This window comes from Prionailurus viverrinus, unplaced genomic scaffold, assembly GCF_022837055.1.
Source record: "Prionailurus viverrinus isolate Anna unplaced genomic scaffold, UM_Priviv_1.0 scaffold_45, whole genome shotgun sequence".
NCBI classification, from domain to species: domain Eukaryota; kingdom Metazoa; phylum Chordata; class Mammalia; order Carnivora; family Felidae; genus Prionailurus; species Prionailurus viverrinus.
Genome location: NW_025927610.1, coordinates 39,219 through 59,601, shown reverse-complemented (window position 1 = coordinate 59,601; position 20,383 = coordinate 39,219). Strand labels below are relative to the sequence as shown.

At 61.3% G+C, this 20,383-nt stretch overlaps 1 protein-coding gene and 1 long non-coding RNA gene across 2 annotated transcripts in view; both read right to left on the bottom strand.

The window, feature by feature from the left end:
- Positions 1–20,383, bottom strand: part of SORCS2 (sortilin related VPS10 domain containing receptor 2) — a 271,676-nt gene that overhangs the window by 228,025 nt on the left and 23,268 nt on the right. The gene's annotated exons all lie outside the window — the stretch shown is intronic.
- Positions 1,479–7,000, bottom strand: LOC125159200 (uncharacterized). Its single transcript, XR_007149716.1, has 3 exons — positions 6,847–7,000; positions 2,467–2,859; positions 1,479–1,754 (listed from the first exon to the last, which is right to left on the bottom strand). It is a non-coding gene; the product is annotated as an uncharacterized LOC125159200 (long non-coding RNA).

Sequence of the window (20,383 nt, the reverse complement as noted above, 5' to 3'; positions counted from 1 at the left end):
CATGGAGATTCCAAGGCAGGTCTGCCTGTCATTAGACTTGGTGCTTTTATAGGAAGGGGAAGGTAAACACAATGTCTAGACCCGAACTCCTACATGTCAGAGGACAGCCAGGAGGGAAGAGGCAGCCCCTCGGACAACCTGTCGCCCTCTCCGGTGATGGGGGCCCCTGGGCTTGAGCACCAAGGGTGAGGAGTTGCCCAGGAAGGCAGAAGGACGGCCATGCTCCAGGGTCACAGCAGCCAGGGTACCACCGTCTCCTTACCCAGGGTCCTGAGAGAAAAAGGAGCCCTCATCCGACTGGAGGCCTCAGGGAAAATTCCACCATCCCCGGCCAGGGCTCGTGTGGACAAAGGTGGTGATGCAGGGGGCCGTGGATGACGTGACACGTCGCTTGGCCACGTTTGGCGGCTTCTAACAGCAGCTCAGAGGCCCGGTCGATGCCCAGACCGCCTCCCAGACACTGAGGACTTCGTGTGACCTGCTGTGGCCGGGAGACCTACAGCTGCCAGGCGGGGGGACAGGAGCCCGGGGGGACAGGGGCGGGGCCTCCACGTGGGGGCGGAGTAAGCCACGCCTCCGCACCAGCCCTCCAGACACCATCCCACGCGGCTGCCACTGACGCCCTCACACACAAGCCTCGTGAACCTCAAAAGGGAGAGGCCCCTGTGTCCTTCCCCGCCAGACACCTGTCCGGGCACACTGCACACACAGGTCGGGCAGCCGCGTCTGCCCTCCCAGGACCCCGCAGCACAGCCCCGACCCCGGGCCACGGGTCAGGCATCACCCAGACCTGGAACCGGAAGTTCCCCTGGAGTCTCCTCCTCCCTCACCCCATAGCTAACGGGTTGGTCACCCCCTGGTTCTGCCTCCTAAACAGGTCACGAATCTCCCCCGCCTCCCGTCCCCTGGTCCCCATCCGGGCCTCGCGGAGCTCATCGTGATCCATGGTAACGGCCTCCTGCAAAACCCCTTGCTGCTACCCTCACCCCTCCAAGCTGTCATCCCCCGACGGCCAGGGGGATCTTACCCACACCATTCAGCGTCTGGAAATGGGTGGTGGGTGTGTCACAGCAGATGCATTATCCCTAATCTGCTTTCGGATTCGTTTGCCCGGAAGAAGGCGCCCCATGCTGACAGTGGGTGTCTTCCGTTTGTAAAATTGGGGGCCACTTTTTAAAAATTTTCTGTGAAGCTGGTGCCCGCAGTCTACCTGTGTTCTCATCCCCCCCCCCCACCCCCCCCCACCCCCCCCCCGCCGCCACTGGCTGGATGCTCTCACACGTGTTGCTCGGCCTCTCTGAACCTCAGTCTCCCCATCTGCAACATGGCAGTGATTCTAGAACCTTCCTTCCAAGGTTCCTGTGATGTGGACCTGAGACCACTGAATACATAAGTTTTCTACCTGACCCGATTGCTGCTTCTGTCTACAGAAAGTATACCTCAATCCTGCTTAAAAGTGCCTTGCTTAGAAGAAGGAATGGAGCCCTGCGAGTGGGATTATTCCCTTTTTTCTACATTTTCTAGAATGACCGTGTGTGTTCATAAGGGAGGAAAAAAAACAATGGCAAAAGTAGTGAAGGCATGTCTCTAACACAACCCCGTGGAGATGGCAGATGGGTCCCCATAAACAACAAAATCGGCAGAAATGAGAAGAGGCCTCACCCCGGCCGCGCTCGGGCCCCGCGGGGCTCCTGAGTGAAGCCAGAATGCGGCACACTTTACATTGGAGAGAAACCTCCAGGAGTTGTAGTGTTCTGCTAGATTAAAAAGAAAAAGAGTGTTAGCAGCGCAAAGGAAAATCGTATCCACTCAGATTAAATATTTATGCCTCGGGGACTCTTCGGGGCTAAATGTCTGCTGAGCAGAAGGGCCTCTGACTCGCCAGCCGCCCCCCACTCCCCTACCCCCAGGCTCCACGGACGACCCGTTCTCTCCCCCTGACTTCAGCACAGGGATGCTTGGCCTCCCTGCGAAAGTTAATAACTAGCTTCATTTCACCTTCCAAAGTCCTGCGAGGGGGAACTGCTTGTCCCTTTAGTGTGAGGTTAAGTAACCTGTCCAGGACCCCCAGAGCCCAGGGCCAAGCCCCGGAGGGCTCCTGGACCTCAGCCCGAAGCAGAAGGGAGCCAGCCAGGCCCAGCAGCCTTTAGACAGGAGGCCCCAGCTGCCAACCTGTCCCCTTCCCCGTTCACGTTCCTTGGGCCCCCCTCCTCCCTCTGGGCCAGGGCCCCGCTCCTGGGGTGTGGCCCCCACACACATCTGACAGTGCTGGGGCTCCGGAAAGTCCGAGCACAGAGGAAATTTAGGCTGGGCTCTCGGCTGGTTTCTCACGTCTCACTGATCTCAACGGGAACGGTCACAGTACATGTTTCTTGGGGTTCCCAGAGTGGGGGTCCCCCGGTCCTGCCCCCACCACTGCTGAATGGGTACAAACACCAACCCCAAAATTATCCCTTCCCGACGTACCACATGCCTCCCTAGATGATACATTTGACGGATCCCCACACGAGGCTTTCGCAGGACAGTGCAGCTGTGTGGGTCTCTGGCCCCTCCGATCGTAGGGCTGTGGCATCCCCAGCCATCCACCCACCCCTGGCCCAGAGTAGAGGCCCGACGCATGCTTCCGCAGCGAGTGATCGAAGGAATGAATACCGTGGCTCACAGTTGCTTCCCAAAGCCGAGTGGATGAGCCACTCTCGCCGCTCCTCGATTCCGTACCCACGGCCCGCCCGCGTGGGCGCTCCGCGTTGCCCGTTTGAAATCACCGGCCTCCACGCCGAGGCTCCCAGGGTGAGGACCGGGAAACCGACTTCAGACCAGCCTGCTGCGCATCCGTACGCACGCTGGGAAGGGCTCCCGCTGCAAAGTTAATCGGGCCATTTGTATGCGCTGCTCTGTGCTCCAGCGCAGGGCGCGAGCACCGCGCCACCGTCGCCCCAGATCGGCTCAACTCTCCTCCCCACGATTTCCAAATCCAATCGGCACAAATCACTCATCTAGTTTTTTTTCCCAGAGTTCAACAACAAAGTGCTTCGCCAGCCTCCAGTGTCTGTTGTTTTAATGGGACGTAGAGAACAGCAAGCAAGGCCTTTCACGAGGAGCCACTTTGTCCCCAGAGGCCCTCCAGCCAGCCTCCCCACCCCCACCCGCCATCCAGGGAGATGGAACAGATAAACACGCCTCCACTCCGGGAAGGAAACATTTGTGAAGCACCCACTATGCGCTGGTGTCTTCTGTTAAAACCCCCTTTGCGAACTTGGTCGAGCTGAGCGCCAGGGAAGCCAAGAGAACGGCGCCCCTCCCCGCCCCCGCCCGAGTCAAACAGGCGGACTATGTGTAGGATTCAAAACCAGGCCTCTTGACATCAGGGTCCCGTTTCCTCTTTGTGAACAGACGACAAGCCAGCACCATTAACGTGGGACTCAATGCAACAGAGGCCCCATTCATTCCTCCACTCTCCATTCAGGAAGGCTCCCCAGCATGGTGGCCAGAGCTGGGCTTCGGGCCAGGCTCACCGGCCCGGCACCCCGCCTCTGCCCCACCCTCCCTGGGTGACACACTGTCAGGGACCCGGTTTCCTCGCCTGTACAGTGAGGAGAAGGACCATGAACCGGCCCTGGAAGGACTGTCATAAGAAGAGAAGTTACAAGACGGCCCAGCCCCCAGGGAGCATCTGCACAAGCAGCCCGCAGCTCCTCACCGGGTACCTTCTGTGAGCCATGTAGTGGGCACCACCCCCAGCAGGCCTCCGGGCTTTCATTTACACCTTCTCTGTGCCAGACCCGGAACTGGTCCTGAGGTCGGAGCTCCGCCCCTGGAGAAGGCCACTCCGGAGACAGACCACAGCCGCGCATGTGCCGACGGTGGGTGCAGCCGCTACGGTGGGGCCATGAGCACCTGGAAGGCAGGGGCCACGATTCTGAGCCCACCGACACAAACGTTTCCAGAGCGTGAGCACGCTCCTCTTTTTATCTGGTTTCCTGTGCACGTGGGACCCCTGGGTATATGAGGCCACATCTGTTGCTGGTGGCAGTCCAGCCAGCCAACCTGCAAGGACCAGGTAAACCCCTGACCTGCTCGCCCCTCAGCCTTCTGTGCCGGGTGACGTCCCCTCCCTCCGAAAGAGGACACAGGGCCAACCCCTGTCGGCTCCCACTCGGCGGGGCAGGGCGAGCCCAGGCGCGGCGCGTGTGAGGAAGGCGCACCGGGCTCAGAGCCCCCGCCACTTACCCAGATGCGTCACCCCAAGCCAGGTGCTTCGCCCCCGCTCGCTGCCCTCACCTGTGCACGGGGAACCAGAACCCCCGCCCCTGTCTCTCGCGCAGAGAAGCTGACGATACAGATGGCCTTTCATAAACTATGAAGTGCAGTGCCCCAGCAACAGAATAACAAAAACGCTCAGTCCAAAACTGGGCCAAAGACTCGAATAGACATCTCTCCGAAGAGAACATACAGATGGCCAAGGGACAGGTGAAAACGCGCTTGACATCCCTCATGATCAAGGAGGTGCAGATGGCAATCACAGGGAGGTACAGCTCACGCCTCCGGGCCAACGCCCACAGGAAAAGTCTAGAAAAGTCTAGGGCACCGTTCAGTGGGGAGACAATGAGGCGGTCTCACGAGGGGAAAGGTAATGATGTCCCACCCGGCAGGGACGGGCGGGGGCCAGGCCACTGACTTCTCTGTGTCCGCTGCATTTCACGGTGTGGACAGAACACGCAGGTGACCCTCGCTCATCCCGAGGGGCCAGGAGGCAACCACCCCCCCTCAACTGGACACCTACGAGAGGCTCAGGAACACGGAGGACAGATGGTCATGGGCCTCCGTCCCCCAGGCTTACTCCAGGCCCTCCTTCCTCCCGGGAAGGGCAAATGGAAGGCTCAGGGAGAAGGGGGGACCCTGGGACGGGCCAGCCGAAGCCAGCCCACGGCTCCCTCGAGCCCCCCTGTGCTGGCTGTCGCTCCCCCTGGACTCAGATGTCACTGACCACACCCCCTACTCAGCGTCCTCGCCCGCACGACGGGATGGTGTAAGGACTGCCGTGTGAGGAGAAGTAGAGAGCCTGTTGCAGTGCCAACTGGGGAACACGCTGTCCCCGACCTCCAGGGACCTCCACGCACCCCCATCCACGAGTCCACAATGCACTCCGGTGCAGCGACGGTCCCTGTGCTCAGCCAGAAGAAAGCGCGGTCCAGACCCGAGCGGGAAATCCTTGGCTCGTGCACAGCTGAGGCCGCGTTTGAACCCAGATGTCTGATCTGGAGCCCAGGGTCCCCACTGACCAATGCGGTGCCTCCCGCAGAGGTCACACAGTGCCACCTGTGCCCGACTCCCAAGGAAGGGGGGCGAGGAACAGAGATCAAATACACTGGAAGAAACTTCTAAGCCCCCAGTGAACTCTCAGGATTACTGGTCCCCGGGCCCCAGCAGGAAGGGCAGGAAACAGAGCAGTGGGGACATCGCCTCCTTGTCTTGGGGGCCTGGCGTGGCCTCCGTGAACTCAGGACCTGCGGTGGTCTGGTCACCCCTTCCCAGGCCACCGCCACCGTGCAAACAGCGGGCTCCCCCCAGGCTGGGACGCTCCAACGCCTTGCCACACTCAGAGCCGGATCTCCGAACACCAGACAGCGAAAACCCACGATGGTGGAGCAGAGGTGCGCTGTCAGGGCACCTGGGCACGCGGCTGGCTCAGCGGGCCATGGTGAAGTGCCTGGGACCCAGTTAGGGTCTCCGAGGGTGGGTTTCCCCCCTGCCGATTACCAGAGCCATGGCCTTGAGCACATCACTCAGCCGGCAGATGCGGCTCTAACAGCAGGGGGGTCGAGGGGACCGGATGAGAGCTTGGGCATCAGGGGCCAGCCCAGGGCCCAGCCGGTAGGAAGCGCTCCCGAACGCTGGGCATTATCATCACGGCGCGTTGGCTGTGGTCAGTCAGCTCCCGGCTGGAGCATAACGGTCCTGCTGTCACGGAGCCCCCTGGAGCAGGGGGACAACTGCCTGGCCAGCAGAGCAAGTGCAGGGGGCTTGAGGAGGGTGACCCCCTGCGAGAGCGGGTGGCCATCCATCAGGGAAGCTTCCAGAGACGCCTGGGTGGCAATCGGAGGGGACTTGGAAGGGCAAACTGTGGGACCGGATGCACAACCCGGCCAGGGCTGACCAGCAGGGGTGAGGACAGGCCGGGGCAGGTGAGGAGGGGCCCCAGGACCACGCCGTGAGGGGTCCGGAATCCCCGGAGGGTCTGGCCACCATGCAGATCCAGGCACAGGTCTGGGTGGGGCTCCGTGGTGCACGTCTGGGGTCGTGGGAGCTTGGGCAGGTGAGCAGGGGTCAGAGGCCGGCAACTTTGACTCTGTCGCCGGGGGAGGACCGTGGGCCCCAGAAGAGACTGAGCAGCGGCGTCTCATTTCCGGGTCTGCCCTCCCACCAACGGGTGGTCAACGTGACTCCGGTGCGGAAACGTGAGAGCTACGGTGCACACCCTCTCACGCTTGAACGTGGCTGTTCTGAGCCCGGGTTTCTACCTGCCGCCCGGAGCACGAGTCAGCCCATGCTTCCTCACTGGCGGGCGGACAAGCGTTGGTGTGGCCAGGCCAGGCCGGCCACCGTGGGTGGTGGGCGAGGCCCCGTGGGGAGGAGAGGGTCAGGTGCGGGGCAGAGAAGAGGGGCGCGGGGCAGGCTGTGGTTCTCGGGCTGGGGTCCTTCCTGCAGACACCGAGCGAGCCCTGCCTCCGTTGGGAACAAAGGCGGAGAACGACCGCCTCAGGGAGGACCAGGGAATGGGGAATAAGTTGATGTGGGGAGAGGGCCGCACCCCTGAGGGAACCACTTCCTCGGGCCTGACCGCACCTGCCCTCTTTTCTTTCAACATCTCAGACAGGGCATCTGGAGGAAAATTCCGGCCAACCTCAGCTGGGCCTTCAGCCCGGGCGTTTCTGACACCCTCTGCGGGAGGTGGCGCAAAGGGAGAAGAATGTGGAAAAGTGGAGGGGGTGGGGGACAAAACCCCTACCAGAAACACGGCGCCAGGGCGCCTGGGTGGCGCAGTCGGTTAAGCGTCCGACTTCAGCTAGGTCACGATCTCGCGGTCCGTGAGTTCACGATCTCGCGAGATCTCGAGTGATATCGCGTGAGTTCGAGCCCCGCGTCGGGCTCTGGGCTGATGGCTCAGAGCCTGGAGCCTGTTTCCGATTCTGTGTCTCCCTCTCTCTCGGCCCCTCCCCCGTTCATGCTCTGTCTCTCTCTGTCCCAAAAAATAAATAAACGTTGAAAAAAAAAATTTAAAAAAAGAAACGCGGCGCCATAAAGAATTCGAATAACAAATTCAGCACGTGCAGCAAATGCGCCGTCCCAGGCCTCGGGTCGCGGCCGCAGATGTCAAAATGCCTCACCAGGTCGGGCCACGACCGGGGGACACATCGGGTGACTCCCCAGATCTGAACATCCAGCCGAGTCCTCTTACATTTCCCGCCAAACTCCCACCTGCGGACGCTCATCTTGCCCAACCTCGATTTCGCGGCTCTCCGCAGCTAACGCGGACAAAGTGGCAGTTGTCCCCAGCGACGCGGAAGCGCACCGCGTGGCCCGAGCTGTCCAGGCTGCCGCAAAGGGGCTCTGGGTGCCGGGGCCAATGGCGCTTGGTCAAGCCAAAGGGGAAAAGGCTATCATGTCACCCCCGTTATGGGTTACTTCATGCCGCACACTCAGGCCGCTTTCCCACCAGCGGGGAGCCCCCAAGATGGGGCTGGCACCCAAATGTCGGGGCCTGAGACGTGCGCATGGGGGCCTCACGGCTGCCGGGCGGGGCCTGGGATCTGCTCTTGGTGCCAGGGGCATCCCCGCAGAGGAGAACTAGGTGCACTGAGTACCCTAGAGCGCCCGGGCTGTGCCTCACCCCATCTGGGGGCCCGAGACTTATTGGGCCCACCGGGTGAGGGAGAAGGCAGGCCCCCCAAAACAAGTAGGATCCAGAGTGGTGGCACCACCCACCCAGCTGTGGGAGCCCCGGGGAGGGCACACCCCTCCCCCCGCCAGGGCGGGTGGAAGGGAGGACAGAGGGCAGGCTCAGCCGAGAGAGCCCTTTCCTTCCACCTTCCTGCACAAGCGAGGGAGCCTCTCTGAGCCTCAGCTTCCCCTTCTGTGAAATGGGCATGATAACCGTGTGTCTTACTTGTTTCTGAGGCCCAGCACAGCACACCCACAGTAGATGTTTGTTGAATGAATGAAAGCGTCGGAAGGACAGGAGAAGAGGCTCACTTCCAAATGAGCCTGGTTCGGGGGAAGGCTCTGAGAAAAGCCCCCGGAATCGCCCGGCAGGCTCCCAAGGGCGTGGTTCTCATCAAAGATGGCAGGGGGCCCAAACCGGAGACGGATAGGAGAGCGCGTATATACCGGAAGGTTCCACAGAAGTGGAGCGTGTGAACCTGCTCTCAGCAGCACTGAAGGCTTCAGAGCACCTCCTAGGACCCCAAAGGCGTGTGCTGAGCGGAAACGAAGCGCCTCATTCGCCTGACTCCATTCATTCGTCCGTTCATTCGTTCGTTCGTTCATTCACCTCACCAGTACCAGTGAGCACCTGCTACGGGCCGAACTGTGTGCCCCAAAATCCAGATGCTGAAGCCTCAACCCCAGCGCCTCACATGTGCTTGTAACTACAGGGGAATGAGGTGGCTGGGGGCCCCGATCCACTGTGACCCGTGTCCTTCTAAGAAGAGACTGGCACACAGACACACACAGAGGGACACAGAGGGACACAGGGAAGGACAGCCATCCACATGCCAAGGAGAGAGGCCTCTGAAGGCACGGATCCTGCCGACACCTTGGTCTTGGACCCCCAGCCTCCTGAATGTGGGAAAATGGGCATCCGTGCCACGCGGCCCATGTGCTGTTACGGCAGCCGCAGGGGATTAGCACCTGACACTTGGGTGTCCGAGCCCAGACACGTGCCAGCCGCCTCTCAGGCAATCCTGTGAGATGGGTCCTGCGGTTGGCCCATTTTGCAGCAGTGGAAACTGAGGCACAGAGCAGGGAAACCACCCGGTAGACACTGGGAATAAAGAGACGGCCATGGCGTTGCCCCTGCCCTCGAGGACCTCGGTGTGCGGTTCAGGGGTCCAGCACGTGCACAAGCAGCCGGCAGGGGCTCAGCGATGGGGTCAGAAACCGCTCGGGCCGGGGCCCCTGTTTGGGCCGAGCCAGGAAACACATTTTAGCTCTTGACAGGCAGAGAGGAGGGGGGAGCGGAAGAACCTTCCGGATGGAGGCGACGCAGGAGCCGAGGCTCAGCGGTGCTGCGTGTGGAAAAGATGCGGGAGGGAACCCCAAAACTAAAGTCCTGGGGTCAACCGAGAAGGACCAGGTACGCGCTCACCCACGCACTTCAGAGGCTCCCTTCCTTGTCCGCCGGGAGGAAGGCGCTGCGGTGTCCCAGGGTCTGGGCTAGGCCGAGGCCACGATGCAGGGGAGGAGGGGTGGGTGCAAGGGTCAGAGTCGAGCAGGAGACGGAGGGGAAGGGAGGGGAGGGGGGGGCTCTATGCTGGCACCGCGGTCCCTGCGGGGGAGGAGAGGAGGAGGACAGTGGAGCACAGTGTCAGAGCGGGCAGCGCCTTGCAAGCAGCTCCCTCCACAGGCTCCTCCAACTTAAGGGATGGGAGGCTCAGAGAGGCTGAGTCACCTACAGGAGGTCACACAGCATTTGGTGGCAGGGCCTTCTCACTGCTGCCTGGTGAACCTCTTCTCTCCTAAGGAGGGCGGGACCCCCAACGGCCCCCACACCATCTGCTCTGCCCCACTTGGGTATCTCTGGGACCTGGGAGTCTTCCCTCCCTGATGCCCTGCCTCTACCCCCACCTCCAGGCCTGGAATGTTCTCAGGCCTCTGGGGAAGAATGGGTCCACCTCTGGTTAATGTCCCCACCCTTCAGTCCTTACTGTCATGCTGCTGGCTCCTTGGGGAGAGTAAAAGAGGGGGCCATGCATACCAATCTGAGGGAGGAGTCAGGGGCCTGGGCAGAGGGGAAACCCAGACTGACGGCCTATCTGCAGATAAGGCCACCTAGGTGTCCAAGTGGGGGCCCTGGCATGAGGGCAAGATGCCCCCAGCTCTGGCAAGCTTTTTATGCACGGGGCGGGGGGGCGGGGGGGGCGGGTCCTTTTAAGTTTCGTGCACCTCAGTGCCGACCCGTTGCCGCCCCTTGGGAGCCTGCAGTCCTGGGAAAACACCCCCGTGTCCCAATTCCTAGGACCCTGACAACCGTGACCATGAGAAGAACTGGTTTAAGCCAAACACAAAATCGAAACGGGCCACGCTGGCCGACCTGACCCCGGCCCTGGGAGAGCAGTTCTGAGGGCCCATTTACAGAAGACTGAGGCACAGAGGGACGCAGGACCTTGACCCAAGCCCACCGGGCTGTTCAGAGAGGAGGGCAGGAGCAGAGAGGGTGGTCAGCACCCCCTGTCGACCGAGAGGTAAATAACCCCAAGCCCGGAGGCACGCTGGGCTCCAGACCCGGCGGCCTCGCCTGTGAGGCGGGATCACGGCGTCGCTCGGCGAACGTGCCATGAGGCCAGCCGTGCCGGTGCCACGTGGGCACTAGGGGAGAAGTCCGTTTTCTCCCAGCCACCCCCTGTCCAGCCGGAGAGGCAGAAGGTCTAAGGGCTCGGGGTTCTCTGGAGGCCACACGGGGTGACGGGCTGCCAGGACCGGCGGGGGCCCTCGCCTGCTCCGTGGGGGGGACTCACAAGCACGGGGCTCTTAGGGGGCCCCGCTTCTGTCCTCTCTCTCTCTCACGCTCTCTGTTCCATCTCCGTCTCTCTGGCTGCCGCAGGCACACGTACACCCCACCCAGACACCGTACCCCCAGCAGGGCCTTCGGGCCGGGTGACAGACAGGCCCTCCCATGACAGGCAGAGTCGCACGCCCAGGCCGCCCATGGCCCAAAGTGCTGTGTGCTGCCTCCCTATCTCCATGGCCTGCGCTGGGGCCTCACCACCATCTGGGGTCCCTGCCGGGCCTCCCCACTGCCTGTGCAGCCTGGGCTCCGGGACCCACAAGGCCGGCCCCGCACACCCCTGCTCCCAGCGCCTCCCATGGCCCTCACTGCCCCAGAGACAAAGACCCGGCTCTCTGTGATGCCACTCCAGACCCCTCCTAACCCGGCCCGCGCCCACCAGCGCCCCCGCGGGCCTTTCACCCGTCCAGACCTCGGAGCGCGTGCCAATCTGTGCGCCCGCAGCCCTACGCCACCCGTGGGGGGTGCCGGGGGTGCTGAGGGCTGGGTGCCCTCACCGGCTTGCGCTCTCAGGGTGGGAGACGGACAGGCCTGCATGCTGGGGGCTCCCAACACCCTGCCCTGGGCCAGCTCACAGCATGCCCTGTGGACACCTGCCAGAGGTAGAGGGGACGAGACCTGGCAACTACTCCCCTATGCCTCGGAGGGAAACTGAGGCCAGTGCAGGCAGTGGCTGGACGTCAGGGCTCCCAGCTGGTTTGCGGGGGGGCCTCCCGGCTGCCGGGCCGGGCCCCCCCCTTCTGCTGAAGACCCGGGTCTGAGCGGCAGGACACTTTGGTCACTCACACCCACGCTGACTCCCCCCGATCACTCATCGCTCACGCACGCGGTGGCTGATGACCTTGGGGAGGGATCAAGGAAACCACAGGGACCACGTCCGCCTGCACCACACCAGCGGGCCCCGCCTCAGCCGTGGGCAGAGGGTGACATCCGCTAATGTGTCACTGGGGGACCCAGTATCTCCAGGAAGACTTTCCTCCTGAGTCAGAGAAGACCCTCCCATCAAATCCCCCCAGACACACATGAAGAAACTGAGGCCCGGGGAGGGGGAGAGAGGCCTGACGTCACAGGAGCCGGAGCCCAGATCTCACGCACACTGCGGGCTCTGTCCACATCTGTCACTAGAGACCCTGAGACACCACAAACGGAAAATGTACCCACCCTGTGTCCCGTGAGCCCCATTCTTTGGGCTATTTAAAGGGGGAGGGGGAAAGTGAACAGTATTTATTTGCTAGTGTTAAGGATCAAGAATTTCCAGACATTTCCCCAGCTCCTGCCCATCCCTTGTGCCCGGCCCCAGGTTCCTTTCCAACCAACTGACTCCTGGGGGAGAGGGGGTGGCTCCCGTGGAGACCCCCGGGTGTGGGGGGATGTCTGGCTGGCAAAGGCCCGTGGGGAGGAGGCCACTGGATTCCTGGAAAACTGGAGTGATTTTCCAGGCCAAAGACCGCAGGAGGCGACCCAGAGTCACCCCCAAGAAGCCTGACCACGGGGCCAGCTGAGGAAGGCGACGTGGAGGAGGAGGAGGAGGAGGAGGAGGAGGAGGAGGAGGATGTCGGGGAGGCTCCAGCGGGCCCAGCACAGAGCCCGCCCCCATGACCACCAGCGGCTCCACAAACAGATTCAACGTGTGAAGAAATGACAGCACGGAGCACTCGCCGAACCCCGTGCCTCACGCGTCACCCGTGGAGCCAAACTCCAGGTCACAGGACCCCTGCCAGCTGGGAATCATCACCCATCTTACAGGCAGGGATCAGGCACAGCGCCGGGCAGTGACTCACCCCAGGTCACCCACAAGTAGGTGGCATTGCCAGCACGTGCGTGTGGCCAGTGGGCTCGGATCCCACCCCGTGCTACTGCAAAGGTGCCTGGGAGGGGGAAGGAGGGAGGGGAGGAGGGCAGGAGGGGAGGGAGGGACGGGCGGAAGGCAGGCAGGCGAAACCTCCCTTCCAGCACACAAACTCGAAGTCCGCTCCTGTGCCGTGCCTGGCTGGCTCGGGGCCCTGGGCCACACGCTGGCCACACCTAGTGACTCGGGACATAGTCCCAGATCTCAGCCGCTGTTCCGACTCCAGGGGGAGGCGGGGGGCTCGCCAGAAGCACACCCGTTCACTGGACCGCGTGCACCGGGCGACGTCACAGGGATGTAGGCTGTGGGACAGGCTATAATAGCAAAAAGGGGGGGGGGGCAGGACACAAAGTGCCCCTCCGGCACTGTGGGTCATTCGTACAGTGGAGTCGCACCTGTCACTAGGGATTCATTCCATAAACACAACACAGCGGGGAAGAGTGCCTTCACGGCACCGTTCGCGTAGACTTAAAGCACACGAGGGCGCCTGGGTGGCTCAGTGGGTTAAGCATCCGCCTTCGGCTCAGGTCATGATCTCGTGGTTTGTGAGTTGCAGCCCTGCATCGGGTTCTGTGCTGACGGCTCGGAGCCTGGAGCCTGCTTCCGATCTTGTGTCTGCCTCTCTCTCTGCCCTCCTCCCCCCCACTCTCTGTCTCTCTCTCTCAAAAATAAACATTAAAAAAAAATCTTTAAAAATAAATAAAAGTCCACCGTTTGTGGACACAGACAGACGTGCCGAGACCACGCAAACACGGGGGAGAATGGAATTCGTCAGTGTGAGGACCGACAGCATGGCAGGGAGGGGCGGGGCGGGGAGGGTGCAGGAGGTGCCTCTGCTGTATCTGTAACGGTTCGCTTCTTTCAAAGATCGCGAACACATATGCCAAACGACAACCTCTGTCTAATCTCCCAGGGTGTCTAGGGATCAGTTGCACTGTCCCCCAGTTTAAATAGTTCCACAATCACAGCTTTTTGACCATCGTCCTTCTGGCAGGTGGCAGGAGCCGGGTCCGTGTCCTGGCCTGCCACCACCCCCCGCTGCAGAGCCCGGAGGACCCCAGATGCTCGCTCTGATTGCCGTGTTTTCAGGCCCACATTCCCTGGCCGCCTCCACTCACGGGCGGCTCTGACGAGCACACCGGGCCTCTGTGCTGCAGGCCCCAGGCCTGGCCGTGGCCGGGTTCAGCCCCGGGGCTCCCCGGCAGGCTGGGGGTGGGGGGACTCCCCCAAGGAAGTCCTGGCCCACCTCAGGCTGCCCCACCCAGGTACCTCCCCGGGGGTTCCCTCTCTGCCTCTCTCTCTCTCTCTTTCAGACCATACAGCGACTCTACTTGGGAAAAGCCAGCACCCACCTTCACAGAAGCAGCAACAGCTCCTCTGAGGGTCCCTGTGGCTCAAGAAGGCTATCCAGCCGCACACCCTCGAGGGGCTCCCACCTCCCTGGCCTCACCGCTGCACGGATGGCGGGACACTCTCACCACAGGACCTTTACCCCTGCTGTGCTGCCCTGTGCTCCCCCCCCGCGCACCCACTTTATCCAGGGGCTCTCACGTCACCCTCCCAGAGGGGCATGTGGTTCTCTCAGCTGCCCGAGCGCCCCCTCCCCACCCCGAGGTGGGCCTTAGGCTGCCTTCTCTCACTCCACAGGCTCGTCTTCCCCTGGCATTAGAATGGTGACTTGGTGCTTACTGATCCACGGTCTGTCCCCCAGAACAAGACACCCACTCCTTGTCTGTCTTCTTCCCTGCTGAGCCCCAGCTCACAGCAGGGACCACAAAAATGGGTGTGAAATGAGCAGCTGTGTGAATCCCGACACAGCCCGGCGGCTCCAGCGGGTCCTGGGCAGGCGACAGGAGCATCACCCAGAAGAAGGACAGAGAGGAAGAGAGAGGCAGCCCCAGGAGTGGGGGTGAGGGAATGTCAGGCACGAACCCTGTGGAAGGGTCAGGATCCGGGTCAGAGCTAGGGACAGAGCTAGGGTCAGGGTCAGAGGTAGGGTCAGGGTCAGGGTCAGAGCTAGGATCAGAGCTAGGGTCAGGGTCAGAGCTAGGGTCAGGGTCAGGGTCAGAGTTAGGGTCAGGGTCAGAGCTAGGGTCAGAGTTAGGGTCAGGGTCAGAGGTAGGGTCAGGGTCAGGGTCAGAGTTAGGGTCAGGGTCAGAGCTAGGGTCCAGAGCTAGGGTCAGGGTCAGAGCTAGGGTCAGAGTTAGGGTCAGGGTCAGAGCTAGGGTCAGGGTCAGAGTTAGGGTCAGGGTCAGAGCTAGGGTCAAGGTCAGAGCTAGGGTCAGGGTCATAGTCAGGGTCAGTGTCAGAGTTAGGGTCATGGTCAGAGCTAGGGTCCAGAGCTAGGGTCAGGGTCAGAGCTAGGGTCAGAGTTAGGGTCAAGGTCAGAGCTAGGGTCAGGGTCAGAGCTAGGGCCAGGGTCATAGGGTCAGCGTCAGAGTTAGGGTCATGGTCAGAGCTAGGGTCAGGGTCAGAGGTGGGTCAGGGTCAGAGCTAGGGTCAGGGTCAGAGGTAGGGTCAGAGCTAGGGTCAGGGTCAGAGGTGGGCCAGGGTCAAAGTCAGAGCTAGGGTCAGGGTCAGAGGTAGGGTCAGGGTCAGAGGTAGGGTCAAGGTCAGAGGTGTGTTAGAGCTAGGGTTTAGTGTCATAGTCAGGGTCAGTGTCAGAGTAGGATCACGGACAGAGCTAGGGTCAGAGTTGGGGTCAGGGTCCATGCCCCAGCAATCCCTCCCCCAGCTGCCCACCCAACAAAAACACACATGCTGTCCGCCTTACGACGTCGCCCAGAATGGACAGAGCAGTGATATCTGAACCACACCCAAGCTGAAACTATCCATTGCCAGCCCACAGGGGAAAGATGGATCGTGGGACAGTCGCACAATGGAACACGGCCCATTGGGGCGGCACAGGACAGCTACAGAGAGAGCAGGCACGGATCTCGCACGGGTGTATGGAAGCACGCTGCTGGGTCCCCGTCACATCAGGTTCAAAACAGGTGACCTGAGGCTATGGCAAAGACAAGCCGAAAGGCGTCTGCTCTGGGTGAAGAGCAAAATTAGGAAGAAGTTCGGGGATGTTCCGCATCATCCTGGGGCGTGGTTGACACGGTGGGCGTATTTGCCAAAATCCCCTGAACTGCACCGAAAATGTGTGTATTGCATATGTGTAAATTTTATCCCAGTAGAATCAAGAGAAATATACACAAAGACGGAAGTCTAGTTGGCGGGATTTGCTTCTCACAGTGGTACAAGTCAGCATTTCTGAAACTACTCCTTTTGTAGTTTGGGGCTGAGCAAATGAGTAAATAGACCCAGGATAATGGAAGCTAGGCTCCTCCCTGTCGAGCAGGAGAGTCATAAATACGGACAGGGAGATATCTGCCCACACTCCAACATGTTGGAAGCATCAGCACCAACTGATTCTTACAAAGACGTGGATGGATGGATGTCTGACTATGACACGCACATATGTGTCTACACATATATACGTGTTTGCTTCTGTATCTGTGAACATCTGCTTCTCCTCCCTCCTGCCTCCTTTCCCCCTGTCAGTAAGAGGTAAGGTTTGGGGCGCCTGGGTGGCTCAGTCGGTTGAGTGTCTGACTCTTGATTCGGCTCAGGTCATGATCCCAGGGTTGTGGCATTGAGCTCCATAACGTGAAGCCTGCTTCAGAGTCTCTCTTTCTCCCTCTGCCCCCCTCCCCCACTCGCATTCTCTCCAAAAACAATTTTTTTGTAAATGTTAAGAGGTAAGGTTTTCCCTGTGCTGTTCACCAAGATGGTGCAGAAGTCATGACAGCACGGTAACAACAGACACACCTCGGGTCTGGGCTTTGGTTTCTAAGCACCATTCCCCTTGGAGAGCAGGCTGACCCCAGGGCTGGTTCGAGGGACACAGAGGAGGAGCCTGGAACCAATCCTGTACCAGAAAGCATGGAAGTGTTCCAGGAGGGACAGGCACAGGACTCCTGAGCCCACATTCATGAAAGAAAGGGAGAAAGAGAGAAGAGAGACGGAGGGAGGGCAGGAAAAGCTCTTTTCCACCAAAGAATGCGCACTGACACGTTCAGAAAGAAGAGGGTGGGCCAGCCCTCAGCAGATGCTCCAGGGAATCCATTACCACTTGATGAGATCAGAACATTTACCTGTTCTCAAAGTACCTTCCTACAGATTACTTACTAATCACAAGGAGGAGACAGCCACTTTGCTGGGGTCTGCCAGAAAGTCACCTGAGACCGGGAACACTGGGCTGGCCCGCCCCACGCCTCCTGATAGGAGGCACTGGGGACACAGCGCTCCCCAGTGGGATTCCTGCCGAAACCACTCAACAAATGCCAGTACGAGCAACCCCAGGCCGACGCAGGGTGAGAACATGCGCCCGCACTCCACTGTCAACAACAGACTGAGGAAGGCGGTGGGGGGAGCTGTGTACCTACAGCGTGTCCCGGACTGGACCGGAGCCGGGTCTGGGAAGTGGGATCTGGACCCAGAGCAGCCTGGGGCTGCCGTGAAGTTGAAACACAGGCTGCGGGTTCGAGCTGCAGGATGGCATGGAGACTGAAGTTCTTGATGTAGACACACGCGCTGTGATTAGCCCAGACCGCGTGCTTGTCCTCAGGAAACTGGGTGGAAAGGGACACAATGTTGCCAACCTACTCTCAACCCGCTAGCAAAAAACCATCTGTAAGTATTGAGTGTGCGGCTGGACGGACAGACAGAGGAGAGCAGAGGGGACCAAGAAGCAAACACGCACAGGCTTCTAAGTGGAAAGGGCAGAGGGGGCTCCCTGCACTATTTTTGCAACTCTAAGTTTAACATTATATCAAAAGAAAACATTACTCCTCCCCCAACCCCCCCCCCACCCCCCACCAAGAGATGCGAGGCAACCAGAACTCAAATGTTGCCGACGGCTGTGAGGACTGAAACGACCACTCTGGCAAACAGTCGGTACCTATGCGACATCTGCACGCTGACCCTGTAAAGTCCCACTCCTCAACAAACGCAGCAGAGATGCGTTCCAAGAACGCATCAGCCCCCAGCCGTGTAGACAGGGGCACCCACACGCCCAGCCCCACCTTTGCGGGCGAAGTCCAGCCCCAGACAGAACCCAGCGTCTAGAGCCCTTTCTGCACCCCCCACTGAGGCTGCTCCAGTCCCCGGGGGCACAGAATGCTCCCCTCTCGCGCTCCGAGCCCCAACATCTGAGGGTGCCACGCGAGGGGCCCCCAGCCCACCCACCCCGGGGAGGACCCAGCGGGGGTGGTGAGTGGGTGGAAATCAGGCCAAAGACAGGCTGGCCCTGAAGCCGACTCAAGACGCCTGTGCACGCTCGCCCGGAGGTGCGGGGCCGTGGAGCGCTGCCTGAGAACCTTCCAGAGCAAGCCCACTGCCAAGTCCCTGCCCCGCCCCCTGCTCCTGGAGGCGGGAGCTGATGCCAGCGACGGGCTGAATTCCATGCCACGGAGACGGAGGTCCTGGCTTTGGGGCACAGGACCCGTGAGGGGCTTTCCAGCCAGAAGTCCGCAGCCACAGGCAAGGCTGGTGGGTGCCCACGGCCTGGGAGCATCTGTGCGGGGCCCCAGACACCTGCGTAGCACGCTTACCCGCTTCCAGCCACGGCTGGAGCCCCCGGCCACCCAGCTGCCACCCTCTGAGGACAGTGTCTCCAAAGGGGTGGCCCCTCGGCTTCTGGCCTCTGCCGATTCCCATGGGTCCCGTATGCCAGGGCAGCATCCGTCTGGTCACCGGGCTCCTGGGCGGGCACTGCCGGGTCCACCCTGTCCAGCTTGGCAGAGGTGGCCCTAGAGGAGCATGCGAGTCCCCGAGGGTCCCCAGGGCCCATCTCTGCAAAAACTACATCCTCCACTTTCTCTCCCCCACTGAGCAAACACTGACGCTGGCCATGCCGTCGCAGATCTGTGGGACGACAGCCTTCTGGGATAGGCTGAAGGGACCCAGCCACCCGGCTCGCGTGGCTGACGTGGACAGGGCCCGTTCCCCGAGGCAGCCGGAAGACCCGTGAGACCGCAGACAGCGTTCTGTCCGTCTTCGGGAGCTGCTGTGATACCCTGCCTCTGATCTCCCCGGGGACACTTCCTGGAACGTTGTCACCGAGTGCAAGCCAGTGCTTGGCAACAGCCTCACGGACACGATGGACCCTGGGACCCTGTGCGGGATGTTTTGTGCCTGCCACACCACTAAGACCTAGCTTCCGCGGGCCTGAGCGTCTGGGGCAAGAGCCAGGCATCAGACCTGACGTGTAGCCCCGTGGGGTGTGGCCACACAACCGTGACCCGCGGAGGTCCGTGCCCGCTAGAGCTCACCGGTGGGGGGGGAGGGAGCCTATCTCCTTGCAGCGCACAGGGACCCTGCGGGGTGGGCGCTGCCCTCACCCCCATTTCGCAGACGGGAAAACCGAGGCTCTGGCTGGGAAGGAGCAGAACTGAGATTCTGACCGCGCAGAGCTAGGTCCTAACCACACCGGGTGGCTTTGCCCTCGCCAGTGTCTCCGTGTGTGTTACCCCACCCCAGCCTGCCGGCCCGGCCTCCGTCACCGCGACATTGCTACCAGGAAGACAAGCGTGCTGAGCCTGGGTGTCTGGATCCCTCGATGTTGGCGCCTGCTGATGGCAGTGCCCTCCGGTGCCCCTCCCGCCTCACTGGTGAGCACCCCAGCTGCGAACCAGGTGGGGTCCTGGCTGGAGTGAGCAGGGGCGAGGACAAAGAGCCCGCGAGAGTGGCCATCACGGGCAGGGTCCTGTGCCTCTTGTCGGACATATTGGGCGTAGGGGACTGGTGCCATCTACAGTCCCCATCACTCACAGGCCAGGGTTTCTCGACCTGGGGCCCCAAGGATGCACGTGAAGCGTGAATGTCTGTAACCTCCCTGGGGAGGAGGCTGGGCTTCGACCGCATCTCCGAGAGGTGGCCGGGCTTCAGTCCTCCCGAGGCCTCTGCCCGCTGCAAGGACCTTCTCCCTGCACCCCAGACTCTCAGCCACCCTGCTAACAGGCAGAGGGGAAGCCTTGCCCTAATGAGAGCAAAGTGTGATAGCGCAGGGGTGTGGTGCGGCTGCCGGGGGGTCGTGTCGCAGCTCGTCGGCCAGAGCCTCAGCTTTTTAATCTGTACAATAAGGGTGACCACACCTGCCTCCTGGGGGCATTAAGACAATTCCAGGAGATGTCCGTGAACCTCTTCCCCCGCAGAGCCCAGTCGGTCTGCTGGGACCAGCCAAGCCCAGCTCAGGGGGCCCCAGAGGAATCTAGCTGTGCAAGTCTTGAATAAACCCAAAGCATTCTCCAAATGCTGTTTGCTGTGTTTTCATTCTCGTGGAAGTCCTGGTCCACGAGCTGCTGTAACTCCTGCCCTCCTTCTGGCCCCACCCAGAGCTCCCCTCCCACGGGAAGCCCTCCCTGATGCTCTCAGTATGATCCGGGAGCCTGCTGTGGTTTCTTCTCCCGCTGCGTTGTCACTGGGGCCTCCCTGGTACCACGAGCCCCCTGGGGACAGCCATGGGACACGGTCCCTGCTATGTCCGGGGCCTGGCACGGGGCTGGTGCGCAGTAGGTGTTCGAACATGTGTGGGACACACGCGTGTGTGTGTTTCACACGAGGCCCGGCTGGGCAAGGCCCAGCAGGCACCTTCAGATGAACCCCTTGGAACAAGAGGAGCGTCCAGACCTGGGTTTACAGGGACCTGAGTGGGTTCTCTTTTCCAAGAGGCCACACCGGAGCCCTAGCCATCGCCCTAG